At 28.7% G+C, this 19,527-nt stretch overlaps 1 long non-coding RNA gene across 1 annotated transcript in view; it reads right to left on the minus strand.

Moving 5' to 3' along the window:
• Positions 1 to 16,983, minus strand: part of LOC136079995 (uncharacterized) — an 81,097-nt gene extending 64,114 nt beyond the window's left edge. The window contains exon 1 of the long non-coding RNA XR_010638369.1: positions 16,850 to 16,983. This is a non-coding gene — a long non-coding RNA (uncharacterized LOC136079995). The remainder of the gene's footprint in view (positions 1 to 16,849) is intronic.
• Positions 16,984 to 19,527: the final 2,544 nt, after the last annotated feature.

A 19,527-nucleotide genomic window follows, 5' to 3' on the forward strand; every position in this document is an offset into this window, starting at 1 on the left:
TGTTGACATTCAGAACCTGACAGCAAAAACAAAATTGCTCAAAAAAAAACAATTTCCATCAGTTTTGCATGCATGCATTTTTAAAGGTACATCATTTTCTTTTTTATCAATAAGATCTGGCATAACAAGTATTTTGAAAGCAAATTTTTCAGCAATTTTTGGCGAATATCTTTGGAGGGATGTTTAACTAGATTAAGGTGGCGTTGAAATTCATCTTTATCACAACATTTTTGAATTACTTTTCTTTTCAATAAATGGTTTAAGATGATGTAGAGAGTATTTTTTTTGCAATGTGTTATTTCCTTTACTGTTACTTAATAAGCATGTAGAATTTGATAAAACATCAAGAATCTCATATGGACCCAGCCACGAGAAAGTCATTTTTGCACCTTTCCTATCATCTCTTTGAAGATTTCTTAAAAGTTCTTTCTGACCAACACAATACTTTGATGCTTTTGCAATTTTTTGTTTCTTTTGTGAACAAGCAATATTGTTCATGGCTTTTTCTTCAATTCCTCTTTTCATTTTTAAAGCTTTTTGTGAAACCTCTTTATCATATACAGGATTATATTTATCATCATTGGGTCTATCTATGTATTTACATCAATTGGTAGGCGGGGTTGTCGGTTATGCATAAGGAAAATTGGTGACCCATTTTTCCTTATGTATAACCAACGATATGTAGTACCCCATTGAATCATGCACTTTAACACGTTGAGCAAAAAGAATTTCATCTAAAACTGACACCCAATTTTGAATATTTTCACTTAAGACATTAATAATTGCTTTCTTAATTGATTGTTTCTGTCTCTCTACTATGCCATTGGCTTGTGGATGGTAAGCCGAGTTAACATGCTGCTGAGTACCTGCCATGTCATGTAATGCAATGGATACAGAGTGTACAAACTCCCGACCTTGGTCATTGATTTGTATTTTAAAACAACCATGTCTGCATATAACCTTATAGAGAAAAGATGCTACTGATACTGTTGTTAGAAGTACAGCTTCATTTAAAAAAATGATTAATAATAACAGTTACAAATTTGAATCCATTTGATTCAGGTAATTGAATTAAATCCACACCAACTTGTTTCATTACTTGTTGTTCTACTTTAACAGGTTCTAAAGCAGGAGAGACTTTAAGATTTCTGCTGTAGATTTTCTGACATCGCTCACATTAATTTATATGCTTTGTGATATCCCCCACTATTAAATGTCTAAAAAATCTAGAAGATATCTACTTTCTAACAGCATTAATGCCAAAGTGACTGGCTAATGCAACAGCTTTCTCTAAAGTTCCTAGATCCTCATGAACTTCTTTAATTATGTTTAGTTGCCTTTTTGATCTATTACCACAATCACCTACGAGAAACAAAAGTTTGTTGTAGACATTTGAATAAAAACAATAATTTGAACCAAAAAAATGTTTTAAATGTTAAATTTTTTTTTGAAACTTTGAGTTAGTTAAAAAGTTTTTCTCTCCATGGCAATATTTTTTTTGCTATACATCATTTGTTGTCTATAATTTCAAAGTTTTTACATTGTCTTTTAAAGTTTGCCTTTTTTCCTCTCTCGTTTACATCTTCAGGAAACTTTTTGTCATTCATATATTTCCTGATATCATGAAAGTTAATGTTTTTGTACATCTTGAAAACGCCGAAAAAATAAATGCTAAAAACTGTTTATAAAGAGGACAGTAAAATAATAACAATAGCAGTAAAATTCCAACGTTGAAATTTTGCTGCGCAGTAAAATTTGAACGGCAGTAAATTAAAAACGCTACACCGAACCCAAATCCAATACCCTTGGCTGCGAAAAATTCTTCGCGTCGCCAACGCGCCACCTTCTGGTCTTACGCACCGCGTCAAACTTCGCTTTGGGGTTGATTAAAGCTCTGCTCCATTCTTTGTTGAGCTCCACTCCAGTACTTGCGTTGAACTCCGCTCACTTGCGCTGCGTTGAGCCTCGCTTTGGCATTCTGCGCAGCTCGAAGCTCTGCTCTCCGTGCTTCTTAAAGTTTTTTATGTTACTTTTACTAAGAAAATGAATGTATTAGAATGATAAAGGTGTGTTTAGTCAAATTGTTAAATACATACCTAACTTCTATATTCTGAAATTGTATACTTAAATTTAATGCTATACTCATTAATTATAATTATTGTTTTATCACCCGTATGATTGTATTAACTAATCATTAGATTCATTAGATGGAATTGTATAATCAGCTGCAGCTCACTATCATAGCTCATTGTTGTTTTTTTTTAACTATTTCACAAATTTGAAAGTTAAAAGATATTAAAAAGAAAAAAGGTGAGAGGAAGGCATAAGTTACATATATGTTGATTTCAATTTTTGTTACTACAGGATCACTGATGGAATTAAAAGGCTAATGGAGCATCTTGCAAAGACACAAAAGAATGTTGGAGATTTTCCTTGAATTCCCACTGAGGTTCAAGAAGAAATGAAGTCTTTTATGTTAAGAAAAACCAAGGGTAAAAGGAGAGCATTCAAAAAAATAGAGAAGGTTTATCAAGTGGGAATGCAAGAGCCATTTGCTACTGAAGACATTCCGCAATTAAAAAAAAAACCAACAGGCTCAAGTGCTGTCAAGTTCAGCAAATAACGACCAATGGATTTATATATAAAACAAGCAAACACTAGTAGCAGAAGTGCTGAATGTTTCACGGGTTATGCACAAAGTTATCTTGAATGAGATGATGAATGAGAAATGCACTAAGTTATTTCTGAGATTTGCAGGTCTATAAGACGTTCTTTTTTATGAGAATTTGATACCGTTCAATGTTTTCACCTTATAAAGCAGCTGGGAGAATGTTAATGGAGAAGCGAAAAATTTATATTAGACACCAAGAGCAGCATACTGCATTGACTTAATGTTGAAAGATATCCTCAAGTTACCCCTCCATATTTCTGCGTTCACCAAGGCCAAGAAAATAATTAACTTTATCCACGGACATGCATGGATTTAGCAATGGCAAGAAAATTTACCCGTGGACATTTGGTGAAACCTGCTGTTACTCAATTTGCCACTGCATTTTCTACCTTGCAAAGCTTGTCTGGAGCAAGGGATGGACTTATATCCTTTTTTACTTCAAGAAAATGAAAAACCAGTGCTTATGCATTTTGATCACTAAAGAAAAATGTGCCAGACATATTTCTAAAAGTAAGCCTTTTTGGCCAAAAGTTACTTATGTGCTCAACACAACAAAGCCCTTGGTTACAGTTCTTCAAATAGTGGATAGCGAGAAGTATCCACCAATGGGATTTATTTACAAAGCTATGGACAGGGCAAAGAAAAAAGTGCTCGAAATCTAAATAAAAATGTAGAAAAGTATCAGATAGTTTGGGATATTGTGGATAGTAGGTGGGATTGTCAGCTTCACACGCATTTGCATGCATTTTTTTAACCTTCATTTTCAATATTAACCTTTATTCTTTACTCATCTTGAGCTTAAAATGGGTTTTTGTTCTTGCATAAAGCAGTTGATTGGTGATTCATAAAAGAGGGTGAAAGTGGATTTGCTGATCAACTCTTTTCAAAATGCACAAGTATTATATGGATCGAGAACTGCAGTAAGCACAAAAAGAAGAGAAGTCCACGTGTTTGTTTTCACTACTTTTAGTATGTTAGTAATAATATCTTTTATTTTATTTTTTTAAATGGGCCAGAGGATGAACCTGAGATGGAATCACATCCACAATAACTGATTAATTTTATTTATTTATTTTCTATTCATTTACTAAATTAAGATTATTATTTTTAGTGGATTGATGGAGAGCCTATGGAGATCAAACGCCTGAACTAGCAAAATTTTTAATTAGAAATTTTGAGCTTGACTGGCAGTTCTTTTGGATGTGTACGGAATCGGAGCTACTTTAATCAAGTAATAATAAAATGCATTTTAGTTTTAATACTATTTCGTCTTTCATATTATTGAGCTTCAAGGCCGTCCCAAAAAAATTTTAATGAGGGAAGCGGGCGTATCTGCTTTTTGTCGATTAAAGCCAAAAAATTTTTTTGCCGTCTGACTCATCTAAAAGAAAATTCGTAGGGGGGCTAGACACCCCTTACGCCAACCCTCGGGACAATCTTGCTGAGCTTTAATATTTTAATGAGCAAGTGCATGCAAAGAAAAAAAATTGCTTGAAACAAGCAAAACTTAATGATATGGTCTACATTATGTTCAATTTGAAACTAAAACACAGGGAGTTAAAGAAGAAAACAATTGAAGATCCCCTTTGTTTGAGTAATGTAGACTATTGTGACAAATGGATATCAGAGCTCCAAAATTTTTAGGTGGAGGTCTATAAAGATAATAATGCAAATATAGCTTTTAAATCTATTGAAGTCAAAGATGGTAAAGGATCTAAATGCACAAAAAAGAAAAAGAAAAAAAAAAGAGGTATAAGATATTAATTTGAATAAGTTTTTTCATTTTTTATTTTAACTAAAACATATATATTTCCTTTAAGTAAAGCAAAAATTCCAATTGATGTTGATGAGGAAAAATTTCTGAATACTGATGAGGAAAACGAAGAAGAAAATATTGATTTGAATTTCATGGATGAATTCCTCGAGGATTCCATTAGTATCACTTGTGCTAGTGAAAATGGTGATGATTGATGGGTTATGACTTATGAGGTTATACCATATTTATTTTGAATCTGTGAAAGTTCGGAACTTTTAATTTCTTTTATGATATTAGGATTACATAAACACTATGGAGTCATAAACTTTAATTGTTACTATTAATAATTAAAGTTTATGACTACTAGTAAACAACACCCTCATGATATTAATTTCTAGCAGTCGTTTAAAATAACAATTAGCAATTGCGGAATAAGTAATTCCTTATGGATAATTACACAGAAAATGATTGTTAAACTTTTCCAAGAGGGACTAAGGAAGAGAAATATTTAACAAATGGACTTCGAATAAAATAGGAAATGACGATGGTGAAATTTATAAGACCCTGGTAAAAGAACTGTTTAAAAGATGTAAAGAATACTGTTTACCAAAAAGAAATCAGGTTTTGGGAAGAAAAAAGATTTTCTTCCCAAAACAAAATGTCAATGAATCATTTGATTTTTTGTTAATGATTTAAAAAATTTGGCTAAAATATGTGAATTTGAAAATATTTAAGGTGGTCTTAAATTATATGAAATAATTGACGGAATCAAATCAGACAAAGTCCAAAATAACCAACTTCGAAAAGTAGCGGATTTAACTTTAACAAAAGTTGTATGCATATGCAGAGCTGAAGACGTTGAAAATATAAAAATGAAATCAATTACACAAAAAAAAAAAATAATGATGTGGTTAAAAAATTTTTATAGCCAAGACAAGCAGATGCAACAATTAGACAAATACCGAAATGGAGAAAATTTGCGAATAATGAAAATGTGTCAAAAAGCGAAACAGACTGGGTTAAATCAAGTAAACAAAACTGGAAACAAATGAATAATGGTTCTAATACAAAACTACAACAAAGGCAATGAAAGAAATGCAATAAAACACATAAACCAAAAAACTGTCAAGCAATTTGTCAAACGTGCCACAAATGTAACAAAAAAATCATTGGGCGACTTGATGCAACTAAAAAAAAAATATACAAAAATTGCGCTGCTTAATACTATGTTGAATCTGTATCATCAGTTGAAATGAATTGTAAAAAAGAAGCTTTGACAATCTTCAAAATTAATATTAATTTGGTACGTGGAAAAAGTAACACTAGAGCTGAAGTTAATATTATGCCGAAAAGAGTCTACAATCAACTAACATTACAGATAATCTTACTTATACAAATGTTAAACTACGTGGTTATAGAGGAAGTCATATTCCACTACTTGGAATATTAATGTGTTGTGTTACTACAAAAGTTGTAAAAAGTTAAATTTTAAGTAGTGCAAACAACAAGCAAACTCGTTCTTAGCTTACAAACTTCCCAAGACTTGCAAGCTATCAAACTACTAAATGAAGTGAAAACTGCAGACACAAACGAATGCAAGTGTCAATAGAAAATAGAATTATCTACTACAAAGTAAAACGGATTGAAGGAAAACAAGAAAAAAAGTTAAAAGAAGAAATGCTTAAAATGTATCCGCATTAAATTAATGGGTTAGGTGTAATTGGACCTGAATATCATATCGAGTTAAAGAATAATTCAAATCATGTAATTCATCCCCCAAGGAAAATTCATGTAATTTTGAGAAACAAAATAAAAATCAAATTGGATGAAATGAAAAAAACCGGAGTAATAACAAAAGTTGAACCAACAGAATGAACAAACAGAATGGGTCAACTCACTAGTAGCCGTGGGAAAACCAAACGGACAACTAAGACTCTTTCTGGATCCAAGAGACTTAAATAAAGCTTTAAAAAGAGAACATTATCATTTACCTAATTTCGAACATTCCACTGAATAATGTTAGCTCTATGTTAACTACGATGAAAACACCATTTGAATGGTTCAGATTTACACATTTACCTTATAGTATACATTCGGCGCAGAAGTTTTTCATGAGAAAATTAGTCTATATTTTGATGATTTTTGTTTTGTGGAAACTGATATTGATGATATTCTAATACGGGGCACAAAAGATGTGAACCATGGTGAAAATCTTATAAAATGTTTCGATAGTACTGAGAAGATAGGAATGACCCTATATATTGAAAAATGCCGATTTCAACAAAAGAGTTGATATACTTAGGACATAAATTATCAATAAACGGAATAAAGCCAGATGAATCAAAAACTAAAGCAATCAATGAAATACAAAAACCCGAAGATAAAAAAGAATCTCAAAAATTTCTAGGCATGATAAACTATGTTAGGAATTCCTACCTAATTTATCGGAAATTAAATTTTCAAATCTAATAAAAGCAAGCCATTTTGAAATCTAATAAAAAAAGGAACACCCATGCAATCGGGCAAAGTAAAAGATCAATTGTTCCATAAAATAAAAAAACTACTTTGCTCTGAAGATTGTCTTGCATTTTATGACATCCATAAACTTGTGACGTTGCAAGTAGATGCATGCATAACTGGTGCTGGAGCAGTGCTACTTCAAAATGAAAAACCATTTGCATTTGTGTCAATGACAGCAGCTCAGTTAAAATATGCAATCATAAAAAAAAACTTCTCATTGTTCTATTTAGATGTGAGTAATTTTAAATATATATATATATATATATATATATATATATATATATATATATATATATATATATATATACACAAAAAAAATTTGAACGTTTGTCCGCTTTTCCAGCTTTTTGTTTTTCGAGAACTTAGAAGTGATAAAAATTCAATGTCGTATGAAAGTCATTTGCATAAACAAAAACATTATACTTTTAACTAACACTTGCTGTTTTAAAAAACATCAGATAATAATAAGAAATAGCAACAATATTTTAATTGATTAAAAATTATACTTTTGTAATACAAATAATTTTTTTTTTTTTTTGCATAACAGCACTTAAACTAGCACTACTGATAAATTATTAAAAGGCCTCTAGTGCTAAATATATTTTGTAATATTTTGTTACAAATCTTTTTAGAAACAAAATCTTTTTGAAGTTGTTATTTTGCTTGACATACATTTTTTATTCTATTGTATAAATTATAAAAATAGTATATTATTATAATTTATATAATAATATACTATTATTATAATTTATATAAAAATATACTATTATTGTAATTTATAAATAAATATAATATATATATATATATATATATATATATATATATATATATATATATATATATATATATATATATATATATATATATATATATATATATATATATATATGTAAATTATGTTAGTTGTTAGTGTATTTTACAAATAGAGTGCTCAATGTTCTTAAAGAACAGAGCAATAATTAATTAGTAAAAAACACTTATCTAACTTTTATCTTCGACTTGAAGTTTCACCATTGCTGGATCATCAGGAAGAGTTACTAAATCTCAAAAAAAATTCAATTTATAAAAAAAAATATTTTACAGGAAGTTATAAATTATTATAAAAAACTATAAAAAATTATAAAAAATTTATAAAAAATTCCGAGGGGAATAGAAAAAACGTTATGCCAACCACAAACAATCGTTTAAACACAAAAAATATTCAAAAGAGACTATGCTGTCAAAGTATATTTGGGATTTAAAAGAAAAAAATAAAAATTTTAATTTACAATGGTCTATTCTAAAATCTGCCCCTGCCTATAATAACATTTCCAAAAAATGTATGCTATGTTTGCAAGAAAAATTTGAAATAATTACTCATTTAAATCAAGAAAATTGATTAAATAAAAAATCTGAATTAATTTCTAAATGTAGGCACGAAAATAAATTCCTCTTAAAAAATTATAAAAACAAATGACCAAATTAAACTATCCCCATTCCAAAGAAAATTATTTCATAATTACTTTCTGTAACTTCCCGTTAACAAAAAAATATAGTAATTAAAAACTTTTTATAATAATTTATAACTTCCTGTAAAATATTTTTTTCTATAAATTGAATTTTTTTTTTTTGAGATTTAGTAACTTTTCCTGATGATCCAGCAATGGTGAAACTTCAATTCGAAGATAAAAGTTAAATAAGTGTTTTTTACTAATTATATATATATATATATATATATATATATATATATATATATATATATATATATATATATATATATATATATATATATATATATATATATATATATATATATATATATATATATGTATGTATGTATGTATGACATCGATTTGATTTATATAGCTGAAAAGAAATGATTCTGGCATACTTTATTCAAAGCTCACGCCAGTGAAACGGAAGAAACGATTCCTGAAGATGAAATGATTGCCCAAGTGCATATTGTCTACTCAAACTATTCATCATCAGAAGAAAATCTCAAACAAAAATTAAAATAAATACAAAATAAAGATATTACGTTAAATGTAATAATAGCGAATTATATAACATATGGATGGCCGCAGGATAAAATAATGGTTGACGACTCTGTTAAACCTTATTGGTCGTTTAAAGAGTAACAGACACTCATCAAAGGAATATTTTTTAAAGGACAAAGAGTTGTAGCTCCAACATCAATACAAAAAGCAACAATTCAAAAATTACATTTAACACACACGGGATTGAAAAGACTAAAATGAGAGCAAGTTAAACTGTATTCTGGCCTGGCATTAACAAACAAATCAAAGAATTAGTCAAGTTAGGTGAAACATGCTAAGAATACTCAAAAAAACACACAAAGAAACTAATGATATCAAGTGAAAACCAAATCAAACATTTCTAGTCGTAGGAACTGATTTATTTTAGTGGAATAATCAAGATTTTATAATAGTGGTTGATTATTATAGTTGTTATTAAGAAATTGAAAGGTTGCGTAACATCCAATCGCAAACGGTGATAAGAAACTAAAAATGATGTAAATAAATGTAAGAATAGCCGTAAAAAAATTTAAAATTTACGGAAGAAATATTACAACAAAAACGCGAAAATATTGGAAAACATAGGTAAGTGAGAGTGTTCGTATCCATGACAGAAATAAATGGTAACCAGGAAATTTGTTGAGAGCAAACAACTACGAAGTTTTATATTAAAAACCTTGGAAAAAAATGGAATTGTTATAAGAAGAAGCAGAAGATATCCACTGAAATCAAAAGAAGAAGTAGATTGGGATGTTAATTTATCAGATAATGACAGCAATGCTAACGAATTAATATCAAAATACAAATAACGATGAATCAACAAACCGCAACATTACTATCCCAAGATCAGAAAGATTTTCGAGGAAACCTAAACATTACATTGATTTCGACATGCATTTATAACAGAAGGAAGGTGTAACGATTGTTACGCAAACAATTCCCTCCAGACAATAATATCTAACAATCGTTTAAAATAACAATCAACTATTGCGGAATAAGTAAATCCCTTTGGAAAATTACACGGAAAATGATTGCTAAACTTTTCCTAAAGGGAATAACTCCGCGCAAGGAATTATCACTTAAAAGCGTTTGCGCGAAACAATGTTGGTTGAAATAACAACACGAGAAAACTGCACGCAATTAATATAATAAATAATTGTAACAATTTAATATATAGATATATAAATAAATATCAAACAAATATTAAAGCAATTCTCTTTCTTATAATAAAAAAGACGAAACATTACAGTGATGTTAAAATTAAAATGATTTTATTTAAATTGCTTCTATATTGTGTCTTTTAGTGGTGTTAAAATTAGAATAATTTTAATTCAATGTTATTACCTTTCTTTTTAAACATCTTTTATTAAGAAAGTGTTTTTCTCAAACAAATTAAGGCTTACGCCTCAAGCGCCTGAAGGCTCACTCCTCGCCTCACGTTTAGGAAAAGCGCCTCAATACGCCTCACGCTTTTTTAAACCTTGATCAGAACTAATAGAAAGTTTACAAATTTCTCTGATATAATAATTATACGTATAATAATTATACGTGTTATTTTTATTCCTTCCGGCAGGAAAATCTACTAAATTTAATTATATAAGTTCGAAAGCTTTCTTTTTCTTTTATCCTTTTTTCCAAGTTGATCATGGAATCTTTAGTTCAATTTAATTTTTTTAAATAACACCACGAAGGTAGAAAGAATCGAATGAGAATAAATCTTGAAAACACTGTTTTATTTCACTTTCATGAATATTTTTTTTCTGAATTGGTAGTAAGCTTCTTTGCATTTTGTATTGTTTGTTCGCATTTTTATCCCAGTAAGTTTTGCGAAAAGTTTATGAATTCTATTTTTTGAACCGCAAGAGTTTTTAAAGTAAGAGTTTAATAATTTTTGATAAATCAAATTTCGTGGTTTGTACTTTTATAATTAAACATTTAATGAAAAAGTTTTTTATTACGCGATCAAGTTAAAAAATGCTTTTTAAAACTTGGCAGAAGTTCAAGATTAGCAGCTAAAGCCAAACAATTTCGTTACCATGACTTTTCGTTATCATGATTTTTAACACAGTTTAGCAGAAGTTTAGGCTTAGCAGCTTGAGCACACAAGTTTCTTACCGTAATTTTTCGGTGCTTGTTTAAAACATCATAAAAACAACAAACCCATATATGATAATTGTAATTCATTTAAACATATGTAACAGATTTATAGAGGTAGATAAGTGAAATCAGAAATCAAAAAATGTAAAGGACAAAACAGAAAGGCAACTTAAGCAGATCTTAACTAAACCTGGAATAACTTCTGTATATATTGCATCTCTGTCATTATTGGTTTTACTCGATATCAATGCTAAAAAATTCCAAAAATGAATTTGAAATCAAATGTTTATAAAAAATACAAAATTTAACAAAACCAATAAACACTGCAATAAATTCTTTTCTAAAACGGTTGTAAGTTTATTTGTCTTTGGCACTAAAATAAACTTTATTCTACATCACCAAAGTACTTAAACTCGTTAAACTTCTATTATACACACACATAAAAAAGATAGAAAAAAACTTTTTGGGGCACTTAAATTTAAAAATAATAAAAAATATATACCCTTAGTAAGGTAGAGTATTCAACTTTTTAAGAAGAATATTATGTGAAAAATAATGATTTGCTGAACACAATTCTTCCTTAAAGGTATAATTTTCTACCAGTTATAGTAGAAAATTACTAAGGGTATATCACATATCTTAAGGGTCTATCACATATACCCTGAGGTAAAAATTTCTACCTGTTTTTTTGTGCGTATAGCTGTGGTACTTCTTTATAGTCCATTATTTATTTTAAAAATTGTAAAAAGTTATATATGATTACTAAAAGAAAATGTTTAGTAAAATTACAACCCCACTTACCCAATTAATTTCATACAAATCATTCTGAAGCCAGATCTATACAAAAAACTAGAAAGATTCCACCTTATATAATTAAGTAAGACGTGGTAATTTTGTTAGATTCAGAAAATATGCATAAAAATTTTTTTTTTTCAAAATAAGAAACATTTCTTATTATCAAGAACTAATAATGTAAAACTATCTATTTATAATCAAGCTATGTACCGCCACTTGTTTTTTATAGACTTGATCTTTTTATGCAAAACTTATCAAATACCAACTAGACTTTCGGTCTAAAATATAAATATAGATCGAGTGTAAGATAAGTTTATGCAATTATACACATATGACTTTGCACCCAATATACTCGCATATCTACTTCAAAACATAGATAACATTATTTTGATTAGGTAATTCCTTAAATAACTATCGTAATAAACAAATATTCTTAATTTATTTATTATAGGGTATTTAAATAAAGTAGCGAATGTGACACATTTGCATTTAACATGGTGCACTATAAATACCCAACTTAAAGTTTGCAAACGCAGTAAAACAAGACAAAATCTCAAGTGTATCCTGTTCTAATAATTCAACCACAAACAAACAATTAGAATCCTAATTAGAAAATGCATTTTGAATGGATACGTTAAGCACAAAATGTTAGGCATCATACATCAATATCATACCAAAAGAATCATTTCTGAGATTAAAACTCTTTCCAGTTTTTATAAATAATCATTCTTGCAAAATTAATCAATATATAAATTATTTGCAGATAATTAACCAGTGGTCACTCTAGAAAGAAAAGGACAAAACTTTATGTTGAAAAAAAGCCTTGCTAAATATTGAGGCAAACTATATGCATAAACCTAAAACTTGTAACGTAATTGCACTAAAAAAAACGTTGTTTGCACATTTTGCTAATGAGTTACTTATACTACAACACAGAATCCATTACCTAAAGATGTAACCTAGAGATAACAATCACTAAAAACCTTCTTGGCATTTTCTTCAGATAATAACAGTAAAATTCATTTTATGGTTATAGTTTACTAGCAATGAAAGAAATAAAGTTGATATAATTTAAAAAGACGTACCAAGGTAAATAATAATAATAATCTTTCGGCAAAGACTTGAAAAAGTTAGCTAAACTATGTTAGCCATTTGATGTAGAAACCAACGTATTTAACAGAATCTACCACCACATAAAACTAGTCAATTAGCGCATTATGTCAGTGACTCAACAGTCAATGATATTTAAAAATAAATGCAATTAAAAATTACTTTTAAATGATATAAAAAACACCTGAAAATAATCATTAAATGAATTTCCGAAAAAAATAGTTTATTTGTATTCTTTTTCCAAGTTATTTTCAATGATGTATTTAAAAAATTGTTAAACAAAAAATATATAAAAATGATTTAATCATCACTAAAACAAAAAAAAAAAAAATATTTGTTGCATTTTTTTCCCTATACCTTTTTAAAAATATCAAAGCCGGATTACTTCCTCAACAAAATAAGCAAATAAATCATAAAGTAAGAATCTGAATTTCTTATTTAACGCCATTTAACCTTTCAGTATTTATGAGTGACCATTAAAACAAAATGTAGAAAATTTATTTGAGTTTTATCTTTTCACATTCGCATTACCTGTTTTTTTTAATAATGTTACTATATAATTCCAAGTAAGGTTATGTTCAGGATCAACAGGAGTACCCTGCTATTTGTATCGTGCATTCCAACACTACCTGTCTCATGTCCTGCGGGTTTGTAGGGTCTAATTTTTTTTAGCAAAGGCCCCCAAAAAAAATAACATCCAACTTTAAATCTCCTTGTCTCCATTGCAGGGAGATTTAAATTCGGATTTTTTTTGGGGGTTCCTTTGCTAAAAGAAAATCAGACTCTACAAACCCGTAGGACATGGGGCAGGTAGTGCTATGCTACATAATACGAATAGCAGGGTACTCCTTTTGATACAAATAGCAGGGTACTTTTGATTGAGTAGAAGCTAGAGTAGGTCTCTCGATAAAAATACTTATCTTGGGTATGTGTTTACTGCATCCAGCTGCTGTCTTGTAAAAGATCTTCTAGGCAAAGACTTTAGGGGTAGACAGAATAAATCTTTTGACCAGCTTCGAACACCTTCTACATACATTAGACTGTCAAATATTAGATAAAATAATAGTCCCATGCTGTGCATGGATGGTAAGGAGCCATAAGTTACAAAGTTAGGTTAATTATCAAGACTGAGACAACTGCATAGCCCATTGCTTGCGATGCCGCACTCTATCTATGATCTATGAACGAGTCAAGTATTTTTAAGACTAAAACCTTGCCCAGAGTAACCAAAAATATTAAACATTAAAAATCATCGCCACCACTCACCGTTTCATTATATTTGTAACAAATATTCTTGGTCTTTTAAGTAATTTTCCATTAGTTGAATCTTGCCTTAGCAAAATTTAATAGACATGCTTGATTTTTGTGAGACTAACTTAAACTCAGCTGTTCCTTCTTTAGAACTTAGCATTGGGTTTGAGTTTTTAGATATTTGTACTTGGGTTCAACCTTTTATTTTTCAAAGACTCCAATAGTCACATGCCTGGCTTGGGTGTATACTTACGCATCAATTCATCTATTTGTCGAGTTTGATTCCTTTGACAATTCTTTTATGTGTTTCCGTTATGCACCTCAACATTCTATCACTTTTCTATTTTCTATTTACTGTTCTTTTTCTTTTCAAGACTGCACTCTTTTAGATTTAATCTGATCAAATTACTGATGCTCTTTCTTTTTACCGCTCTGTTAATATTGTTGTATATATTGGCTTGGTTCACACATGAGTGACTCTGCTTGCACCAAAGCTCTAGCATCTGTATTACTAAATCTTTTACTTAGATATTCAACTTTGTGACTCGCTTTTCAGACAACTCTAATCACAACAGTTGTGTCTTTTTCTCTTTACTACAAATACTATCACATTCGTTGCTCAATGAAGCTATCTTCTCTTGTTTCATTAAACAAAATCCATTCTCGCTTGACTCATTATTCAGCAAAGTCACACTATTTTACTGCATCTGTTCCTGCATGCTCAAAAATAACCTACAACTTTTCAAATCTTCTGTCAACCGTTTCCTTGCTGTTTAACTTTTTTTGTTTCCTGGTTCTAACTTATTAGTGGTTGCCAACTGCCTCGCTGAGAATGTTTTTGGATAAAAAGAAAGTTTTAAAAACCTAAATTAGATCTACTTTTATTTGGAGAATTCCCCCTCAATGTAATACTAAACCACATTTGTAATCTAAAACTAAATTTGTGCGATGTGTTAGATTTTTTTCAGTTAATCCTTGTTATTATTTTCCACCCCCATTCCTAATAGAAGAGAGGCATCTTTCTATGTGTATATAAGTGGCCCACAAGTTACTGAAAACTGTAAAATTAGAGAAGATTTGTAAGTGAGTGTGTTTTTAAAGTATCATACATACCAAGCTATTTTTTTTTGATTATTTTACCCAATATTCAGATTAAATGTGTTCTCCAATGTCATGTTTTGATAAATTATTATATTCTAACAAAGCAATTGCATTTATAATATGTACCTTTTATAAAAAAAATTTTTAATGCAATCTTTACGCATAAAAACCTTTGTTTCTTTTAAAGACTCTACAAAAATAAAACACAATAAAAGTTGCTAATCTAGAAAAATTTCTTTCCTAATTTTTACTTGTGTGTCTGTTATTTTATATTTTTGGTTGCAATACTTAAAGAATGCCCAAATACAATGACAATAAAACGCATGTTTTAATACAAAGAAATGAATTTTATTAAAAAAAAATTTTTAAATAAAATATATATATATATATATATATATATATTTACATATATATATATATATATATATATATATATATATATATATATATATATATATATATATATATATATATATATATCACAGCTACAGTAGCTCAAGTCCGTTGTTGTTTGATAGGTTACTCCAAGATAAATTTTAAATTTCGAATAATAATCTCTTAGCATTTAAAAATTATGTTTATATAAAGCTCGATCCCCCTCAATTTGAGAGGATTACAAGGGTTACAGATTTTGTGCGATTTTAATTTTAGAGAATATTCTATGAAATTTAAAATTTATTGATGAACATTAATTTCGTTAAAAATAGTAGAATCTTGGATTTTTTTTGTTCCCAGGCTCTTATCATCGCAGTTTTTTGAGAAGCATCTTTGTTTGACATTAGTATAATCATATAAATGTTCGGAACTTGCTCCGGGTCTGAAAGTTTAATATCCCAAATACCAGAAAGATTTTAAACACCAAAAAGACTTTAGCTCCAAACACCAAAACTAGATCCTTTAGATCCAAACACCAAGAAGACTTTAAATCCTTCCCTGTATATATGTGATTTTAAAGACGAATATAAGAATATGAATATAATACGAAATTCGAAGTAAAGGTAGATAAATTTAATTGAATACATTTTTTAGGCCAAAATTTTTTAGACAACAAAGATTTGAAGCAAGAACATTTTTAAATTTAAATATATTCATTCTAAATCCAATTTTTTGTTTTTTTTGTTTTTGTAAAATTAATTTTAACCAGTAAATCAAAAAAAAAATTCTTTTTTCAAATCTATGCTTTTTGCAAGGAGAATTCTATTGGGCCTAGAAATTCTTTTTTTGTTATCTTTTGTAGAAGGAAAATTACTGTTACGTTTTTAAATTTTTTTTTTTATTAATTCAGTGTTCTTATGGGGAAATACAAATTAAATTTTTGTTAACTTAATTAACTTTATTTGCTCAAATTTTTCCATTTCCTTGTATTGTCATCGAAAATGATTAAGTGTGCAAAATTTGAGCAAAATTGGTTGAGAAAAAAGCTTTCAAAAATTGATTTCAAATTTTGTGGCACACAAACATATATATATAGAAAGTAACCTTATATAAAGCATGGAAAAATAAAAAACAAAACAAAGGAAACAAACTACATACCAAGCATAAAATATATAAATATATAAAACACATCTTATTAAAAAAAAAGCAAGTATTAATCTGAATGATTGAAGAATTGATCTGAATGAAATCTGAATTGCTTTGCGTTTTTGTGATGTTGCATATCAGCATGTCAAACTGAATTGTGAAGGCTTTTTCCAAAGATAATTAATTCATTGTAAAATTCTTTTACTTAGTAGAACCTATTATTTATTTAAGTTTTTGAATAATAGTTACTAAATTTTAAACTAAATTAAAAGCTAAATTTTTTAAAGAGGTATATTTTAATTTACATCTTTAATCAAATAAATTTTAATGATAAGAAATGAAAAATTAAAATAATGTTAAAAACGTAAATAAAATTGAAATTATTATTTAGATCATTTTCTAAACAAAAGCGTTTATTATTAATCAAAGTAATTTGATAATCCAATATTATCACTATCGACAGACACACACACATACACACACACACACACACACACACACACACACACACACACACACACACACACACACACACACACACACACACACACACACAAACACACACATACACACACACACACACACACACACACACACACACATACACACGCTCACAACTAATTTTTTAATTTTTGATAGATTGACGTTGTTATAAAATATAGGTAAAAACATCTTATAAAAACGTTGTGACAGTGCTAAATGGTCAAGTTCTTAAATAAAAGCGGTATAAAAAAAAAAAAAAAAAAAGTGTTATAACAGTGCTAAATGATTAAGTTCTGCAATAAAAAGCGGTAAAAAAGAAAATGAAAAATAGGGGCGCTTTTATCTGCTTTCATGCTTTAATCTTTAGTTTCATTAAATCAATATACTTTAAAAGTGTTTTAAAAATAAATTCTTCTAAGATTTTTTACAACTAAAACTGCTATCTCCGGTTATATGTTTTGAATGGCAAATGAAATATGATTTTATAACGATTCCAAAATATTTGTGTTGGAATCTTCATAAAATTTCAAAGAATTTGTAAAAAATTTAACAATAAATTAATAAGCCTTTTTGGTTCTCTAGGTCGAAAACGAATGAAGAAGTATAAAGGTGTATATGGTGTAATTTTACAGTATACACGCAATGAGAGACAAAACAGTTTCAAGTGGTTTTAGTTTTAGTTTTTAAAGGTTATGAATTACTAAAAATCAAAAGCCGTAACATTGAAACCCCATTAAAAATTTATTTTTTTGCTTTATTAAATTTTGCAAGTTATGAATGCACATATTTAACTAAATATATAGTTCATATGCTCTGTTATAGTACATCTGTTATGTTAAATTTAGTACATATTTTGTTATATTTAGTACATTTTTTTGGTTTTACCAGTATTTTACCATGTATATTTTGTTGTCATGTGTTCAAGTTTGAGATATAAATAATTTAGTTTTCATTTTTCTTGTTATTTGTAGAATATTTTAAATCAGCAATACTGACTAATGCTCCAAAATAAACTTGAAAAGTTATTCAAAATCCGGGCCTCCGCGATCCGTATAAACCAGTAATAGCACCAGTCAACTTCACTTTAAACTCGGGTTTTAGTGTCGCGCTAAATTAGGTTTCAAATACTAGCTGTAAACTCATTTTAAGACGTTGCGCTCACGCTTCAAAAGAAATGTTATACTGGTGAAAAATACATTCTATCAAACTTAAGTGTTAGTAGTTTCTGAGACGTGAATTTTACTTAAAAAATCCCAAGTTGATTTAGGTTTCTGACACGTGTTTGAGTATCCTGTACTTAAGGTATTCATGAATTTTGCCTGTCTGCGGCAGTTAAACTCAAGATTGCATTTTTTTCTCTGGTTGTGATTAAAATTGCTGAAACCCGAATTTTTAACACAGGAAAGAAACCTCTCAGTGTCGACTGGGAGCACGTAATGTTTAGCTTATCAATGTTTGATGAAATATATATGTTTAGTTAAAGTTTTTTAAAGACATTTCTGCTTCGTTCAAATTAAATCGAAAACCATATAGATAAAATGTGTTTGAAGCTATTGTAGCTGCTTTTCCTAATAGATAAAATAAAAATATTTTAAATAATTTTCTAAATGAATATTTTTTTTAAAAAAATGCTTTTGCTTTATGTTTACTTTTTTTTGTATATACTTCCAGAATATTTAGAACAAAATAACATTTGTCTCCATATTAACTTGTAATAGAAAGGCAACTCATTACTAAATCAAGTTAGTATTATTACATGTTTACATGCTAACAAGGAAAACTATAATAAAATAAACACTTACATTTTTAAATAGCAGAGGGGATTAATATCTTTTAGGTGATAGTGTAAAAAACGAAATACTATGTGTAAACTACCCAACAGAAAATTTTGATCTTGACCATATATGTATCACTCTCTTTAAGGGATAGTATTGGTGTGATCCATGTGTGGCTATGATACTTGTAACATTAAAACCACACAAAATTAAAACGAACGCTACACTATGTTTTTACCTGTACGTTTTTGTAGGTAACATGGAAAGCACATGTTGGACATCAATACCACTTCTCTCTGAGGGACGCCATAAGCGCAAATAATGCGTAGCTAAAATACTTATACGCCTCAAAAGCAAACTAGAAACAACAATTATCTCACTATTTTAATAAAGGAACGTGACTGAAAAACATTGATACGTGTGAGGAAAACA

This window comes from Hydra vulgaris, chromosome 05, assembly GCF_038396675.1.
Source record: "Hydra vulgaris chromosome 05, alternate assembly HydraT2T_AEP".
Lineage (NCBI taxonomy): Eukaryota > Metazoa > Cnidaria > Hydrozoa > Anthoathecata > Hydridae > Hydra > Hydra vulgaris.